This window comes from Lactuca serriola, chromosome 3 (assembly GCF_051521515.1).
Source record: "Lactuca serriola cultivar US96UC23 chromosome 3, Lser_US96UC23_V15, whole genome shotgun sequence".
Taxonomy (NCBI): Eukaryota; Viridiplantae; Streptophyta; class Magnoliopsida; order Asterales; family Asteraceae; genus Lactuca; species Lactuca serriola.
Window position 1 is genome coordinate 288,108,737 of NC_136410.1, and position 7,687 is coordinate 288,116,423.

Here is a 7,687-nt window from a genome sequence, read left to right on the forward strand (position 1 = left end):
TAAATGTTCAAGAATAAGAAAACTTTTCCAAATTCCACATTTGATGTGTTATAAACCTTCTTGAGACTTGTCACTCAATTCACAATCTTGGAGTATAACTCTAAGACTTGATGTTGGAACGAAGTATGATTGACTTCTTGATTTTAACCATTTCCACAATTCTCGATTCCTCTTTTTAGACATGCAAATGTACTAAGACTTACTTAGAGGATCAATTGAGATATGGTTCCTAATCATTAAGACTTATCATAAAACACAATAAAAGTTACTCTCCCTTCTTCTTAGAATAGAGATACTTTTATCTTTCTGCCTACTTGATTCTTCTTATTCGTTCTGCCATTGATTGAAATTCTTTCAATCAACTCAGAATTATATTTAATCTTATAAGCATAACCATATTCACTAAACTTTAGTAAATCATGATGAATATCTTTATCATTCTCGTGGTGGACTTGATCAATGTACAACCTAGTGTACTTGATCTCCTAGTCCTTCTCTTGACACTTTGTCAAAGAATTAGTCTAATTTCCAAATATGAAGTTTCTCATTCATCACGCAATCAAGTTGCATGACTCCAAGTTTCTGTCCAGTTGAAGCTTGGGCGATGAGAATCTTTCCTCATTTGGCAAACTCTCGACATTTCCACAAATGACATAATTAAGAATCAAATCCATTATTGATAACAATACATCAATTTTTCATAACGACTTCATTGCAAGGATATATAAAATTATTCAAACCAAAAATTTTATTTTATTCATAAAAGCAGCGGAAAACTTGTCCTTACAATGCAAAATCAACTGAAAAACTATGTATTTATTCCTAACAAATCTATCATAACTTTCTAAGCTCAAAATCTGATCTTCGAATCCATGCGACGGTGATCCATTTCTTCGTGATCAGACTCATCTTGCTTTTCCATCAAGCTTCCTCTCTTTTCTCTGATCCTGCAAAACATTCAAATGTAATCTTATCACATTATGTATTAAGAATCAATGAATAGGAACTTGATGGAGTTAGATAGTGGATTTTATACCCAAGGAGGAGTCATAACACTAGACTCTCCCATCTCTTAGATCTCTCAGGTAGATAGGGCAGCTTCGTCTCCAATGCCCCTTCTCTTGGCAATAAAAGCAAATGGACTCTTTTGGAATGACACAAGGAACAATCTCAGAGTTTACCTTTTCTGGATCTCCAATGTCATCATTTTCAATGTCCCTTGAAGTTTGGGAGTTTGATTCACCAGACAAATTTGCTTGATCAGCAGCCAAATCATTGCTGATTCAACAGCTATAAGCAAATAGGTGAGATCAATGAGGGTTACGTCGTGATTCATCATATAGTACTCTCTAACGAACTCACTATATGATTCAGGAAGTGACCGAAGAACCCAGTCAACAGCCAACTCACTTGAAATCTCGACACCAAACATGCTTAACCTATCAATGTGTGACTTCATCTCTAAGACGTGTGCATACACAGGTTTCCCATCTTCGTGTTTACTTGCCAAAAGGGCTTGAGTGAGCTTGAACTTTTCAAGCCTTCGAACTTGTAGGTTTGGGAGAACAACGGGAGGAGGTGGAGGAAGTGGAATCAAGTTAGTCCACATGGTAGGGATTGATCTTTCACCTTCATAGTGGAACAAACCTTGAGCAGGAATACTTTTTTCCTTTAGATTCGGGAAGACCATGGTTAGATTCAGACATCTACAAAAATGGGAGAAAATTCAAGTTAGTTGATAAGAATCCTTGATGTAACACCCAAAAGAAACATCGAGGCTAGGATCCAACACAACATTCCACAAATTGGAAGAGGGATGCCGTAATCCAATTTGCAGAATATTTGAAGGTAGGTAAATGACGATTTACCAATTTCCACCATGAAAAACGAAAAAGAAGGTTAAGTTTTAAATGTATTGGAAACTCCTAGATTCTTTGAGATACATTGAAACTATTCAATGACATGTTTTAATCTCGGATTATGCTCTTCTATTTGTGACTGGGATGCTGAGGATCACAAACAAGATGTGAATAACCATGCAAATGTGCTTGGTAACCTCATTGTCTTTATCATTAACTATTGATGTGCTGGTAAACCACACACGCTCCATCAAAAATGACAATTATGAGATACCCATTACTACTCTTTATTAGTGCCTTTTAGTGTGCCAGTTAACCACACACGCTCCACTAACGACCAATAAAGCATAATGTGCAATTTCATGGATTAGCATACTTTTCACATTTCTCCTAAAGTAACTAGAGTTGGGGTTTTGTAAAATAATGTTCTAGTGCTTTCTTTAATAACATTATACTTTTAATGAGATGTAGTTGTCCTATCAAATCCGTTCTGCTAACGACCCTCCACTAATCAAGGAAGCGGTGGGTGAGAGTGGACACCCATTCAACTACCATTTTATAGGCAGTTTCCTTATACCCCCCTTATAGATTAGCTTCGTGAATGAGGCATACTAGCGATTTGACTGACCATATTCTTATACATATATAATATTTAACTTTTAATTATAATATACATATAAGGTGTGTTTTAAAACATTTTAAAACTCCAAGGGTTTATATAAATTTTTCGAAATTTAAACTATTAAATTTTAAATTTAAGTAAACCAATTAATTCGATTTAATATTTATCTATTAATTAACTTTTAATTAATTTATTAAATCTTTTAAGGATTATCTAATTAAATTAAACAATTAACTTAATCCTAATCCATATCCCTTCTAGATTTCAAAAATATGGGGATAGGATAATTTCCTTAATTTTCTCAACCAAATAACTAGATTTAATATTTGTCTATTAATTAACTTTTAATTAATTAATTAAATCTAGTAAGGATTATCTAACTAAATCAAACACTTAATTTAATCTTAATCCATATCCCTTCTAGATTTCGAAAATATGGGGATAGGATAATTTCCTTATTTATCTCAATTATCCAATAAGGCAACTATTATCCAAAACAAAGAAACCTAAAAAGGGGGAGAATATTTCGAAATTACAAGGGGAGGAGGCTAGGGTTTTGGAAACCCTAACCCTAATTTCGACTAGGGTTCATGGAGGCTAGGGTTTTTGAAAACCCTTTGCACCAAAACCCTAAAATCGAAAATTTTGGCCTTTAGGGTTTAATGGCTATAAACCCTAATTTGCAATTCAACTATTATAGCAATTCAATTTAAAACAACAATGGCTCTGATACCACTAATGGGTTTTAGGTAAAACAAATAAACTAGAAAAACAATTCCTAAGTTCACATGCAACCTACTTTGGATCTATGTTTTATCTATTGAACATACAACTTTGAATTGCAAAACAAGAACCCTAGAGGAGAGAGGCTAATATCAAAATTAACAAAATAGGGTTTAGTAATTACATACCTTTCAATTGTTATAGTAAACAATTGATAATTCCCTTGATCTTGATCTTGATCTTCTTGGAAGCTTAGCACCACAAGTGTAATGCCTCTAATGGAATCACACCCAAACTAGCAAGAAGGAAAGTAGAAGGAGAGAGAGCGAGTATGCAATTTTCGGCCCAAGGGTTTCTTCCAAAGAAAGAGTGACCAAAATGTGAACCAGGAGGCTCCTTATATAGTTGAGGGATCTAGGGTTTAGGAAAAACCCTAATGCTCCTTGCTTAGGGCCTAAGCAAAGCCAAAGGCCTTATCCAAGCCCCCTTGGACGAAATCCTTAGGGTTTCCCCTATAGATTTCGTCCACCTCCTTCCAAGGAGGTTCTGGAGCCTTCCACTCAACTATTAGATAATTGCAAACTAGTCCCTGCACTTTATAATTAATTCTTTTAACCCCAAAATTAATTCTGATTAATTTCTGGCTAACAATTAATTAAACAAAATGATTTCTTATTAATATATTAATCTTTTAACATATTAATAAATTCATTTATACTAATTTATTAATCTTATAATAAATTAATATCTCTCCTTTCATAATTTCCTTGTCCGGTTGCTAGGTTTGAGGGCAACCCAAAAGGACTGTGCTGCTATCAATTCAAGTACATACCAATTATAGTTATGGGCTTAGACACCTAATCCAACACCAGTTTCATCAAGTCCTAGTGGCTCATGGAATGCTTGAAGATGAACCAGAAGGGAATCAAGAGGAAGCACACGACGTCGGACCTGACGAATACACAGAAACCGACTACGAGATCGAGGAGATCGACGATGACATCGAGGAAGGACAAGACCCGGACAAAGATCACGCCACGTCATTTGTAGACGAGGCGCAACCAGACCACCCCGCCCCACCAGTGAACCCCCACAAGGGAGAACCGTTCTCCCGAAGCTGAGATCGCCACCCTACGGCAACAACTGTACGCCATGGAAGCACGTGCAGTGCAAGCTGAGCATGAGAGGGATGAGGTTATTGGAGACATGACTGAGATGGCTCAGTTGCTGGCTCAACACTTCGGCATATGACCCCGCCACTATGTAGGACGCATCACGGAGTGTTAGGGATAGGCTTACCTTACTAGGTCATTAGGAACTATGCTATGTACCCCGACTCTATGTTTAAGTGACTACACTACTCATAGAGCCGTTGTGTTATCAAACTAGTGTCACTTATGTATGCTCTTACGAGCAAAATTTTCATGTATTAAATACGGATAATATTAGTGAAATTATTACGTGCTTTGTTATGATATTACTAATTGCTATGTGTTGTGAATCTATGATTGTATGTTACATGATAGAAGTACCTAAGTTCGTGCCATACACCTAGTCAGTAGGATCACAACCACGCGGAAACCACGTACACTCAACATCTTTCCGTTTCATGACAGAAAGATGCCTTGAACGACTTATGGAAATAGCGGGGGCTTCGCACCCTCTTTTCTCCTCGGTTATGGGGCTATGGGAAGTCAGGGTGGTTGGATTAAGTGAATAGTACGCACGGCGCCTAAGGGATCGTTTGTATAGTTGTAAACTAGTCGTTTTCATTAATGCGTGTTTATAACAATTCACAATCCATAATTATTCCAATGTCACCTAGAATTATCGAATACACACGGCACAACGGTATAATAAAATACAAAACGCGTAATTCAAAGTATTAGGAAAACATCGGGTTTCCTAGGGTTTTCAATTAATACAACTACAAGATGCATACCAAGTCTAACAATTTTTTTTTTTACAATTATAGAAACAATCAAGCATACTTACGGATCTTCACACTTTTTACACGATACTCTTTTCAGAAAATATCGGATTTTCTGGTGGTTTTCAAAACAATACAAAACATTATGTTTCAAACATTACTTATGAACTCACCAACATTTCATATGTTGACATTTTTCAAAATACTTGTATTCTCAGGTAACAGGTAAATCGAAGGGAAAATGTACTTAGTGATGTCTTGTTGTTTGTTTAACTAGTATCGAACAATCTACTTTTTTGGGAATGTAATGTTATGAAACAATGTACTAAATGTAAACACTACCTGTTGTACTATTTCAATGCATGGTGATGAATGATGTTATGTTTCATGTATATTCACTGTGATGGTATTCAATTGAGTCACAACAGCCCTCGGACGTTTCCGTCGTCTGGTTCGGGGGTGTGACATATGTAATGTATTGTTTTGTGTTTACTATGCTTACTATGTACATTGGTTGTGATATTACATGACGTCCTCCGCCCCGAAACGTTTCCGCCATCGGTTTCGGGGTGTGACACATGATAATGACTAGTTCGTCTGTCTTGGCATTCTAACGAACGCCAGAATTGATCTTAAGAATTTGTCACCCTAGACTGGTCGAGTCTAACTGTAGCGAACAGCTAAGGTGTGGGGGAGTCACCCCCGTATAGATCTATACACAAACTCTCGCTTTCCCTCCAGGAGACTTTGATTATAACTACAGACTACAGACCACCCATAGAGGTGCCACCCACTATTACTCACTAAATCTAACATGAATATGATTACCATTGATTAACGACCTTTATATGTTTATTGAATTTAAGGCATGCCTAACAAACGAGGAGAATAGGATTACAAAGTCCTACTAATCTAACGTATTATTTATGGCTATTGGGTATACGAAGGGCACGTTGGCCCATTTCGCATTTGATTTACTTAGACCTTACTAGCAATGCTAATGGGCCATTAAGGCCCAATAGCACTTAAAAGCCATTGAGGGTCCCTTAAATATGAAATTGGGTCATAAAAGGCCCAATAACATTTATTATTATCCTTTGGCCCCAAAAGTCATGTTAATGGGTCATAAAGGCCCAACAAGCATGATTGGAACTTTCAAGCCCAAAGATTTGAATATTTAATTGTTTTAGGTATTACATGATTTTCGGAAAGATTGATTTTTAGATTCGAACGACACGAGGTCGGTCGGTTACTTATAACGATATTTAGAATTTCATGTATATTCGTGTTTCTATTTTTCGTAAGTTGTAGTTTGGTGTTTTTGACTCAATATCTTAAAAATAAAATCATTGACTCAAAAATATTGGTTTGAACCCTTTCAACCCTTCTTTAGTAAAAAAAATGATAATTTTAGTCCTTTATAAAAAAAACATTTTAATCCCTTAAACCATTTTCTTGACCCATAGACTTGTTCAAGTGATATTTTTAGCTCAAAACTTATTCTTTGGCAGTTTCAACCCTTCCAGAAAAGTGTTTTTCGGTTAAAACCCAAACTCGTGCAACTTTTATAATTTTGGCTCAAAATCCAAAAACTTTACATTTTGATCCTTGTTTGGAAAAAATATCATTTTAATCCCCTGAATTAATTTTGTTTACTCTTTTTCCCCTTGTTTTGAGAATTTTACCATTTCAACCCCTTGAAAAACACCTTTTTCAAATATTTGGGCCTAAAGGTCGAAAAGCCTAAGGTTTAGCCCATTAGGCTAAAATTTACACTTTTAGTCCTTTTAAAAATCAAGATTGTTATAATAACTCATATTTTAACTGATTTGACCTTTTTGACCCTTATAAAACCGTAAATGACATTTATTTCCCATCTTTTACTTATTTGTCAAAAATGGTTCATAATTTGGATTTGTGTTTTGTTTTGCTTATTTTGAACTTGTATAACACTTTGATTTTGATAATAACATGTTTTAAGATGTTATTGAACGTATATTTCCTAGTCATGGTTAACGATCTCGGCTAGATCATGATTTTTCACACATATTTATCAAATAAATTCAAGAAATCACACATATCATACAAAAACACATAGATCTACACATATTACTTGTATTCTCCCCCATAAATCTTATAAAAACCGAAAACAGAGGGGTATGAACTCACCTTTGCTTTTTGATTTCGATTTGAAGAAGATATGGAAGAGTTTGATGCTATTTTCGGCCCTAACAAGCTTTCTTGGGTTGATTTCGATCTTAGAGGTTTATAGGATGATGATCATGAGTTTATATGAGCTAAGAAGAGATTTTTGATAAAACAAAAAGTCTAGATTATGGATCCAAGCATCAACTTACCTAAGATGATAATTTTTGTGGAATAACCTCCTTGAAAAGCTCTTAATCTCGAAATTTTTGAAGGAGAAGTGAAAGTGTTCTTGAGAGAATTTGGAAAGAGTTGGAATGAATTATGTATGTGTGTGTGTGTGTCTACTCTAGGCCGAAGGTAAGAAGAAGAAGAGGGAAGAGAGATATATGGATGTGAGGGATGCAT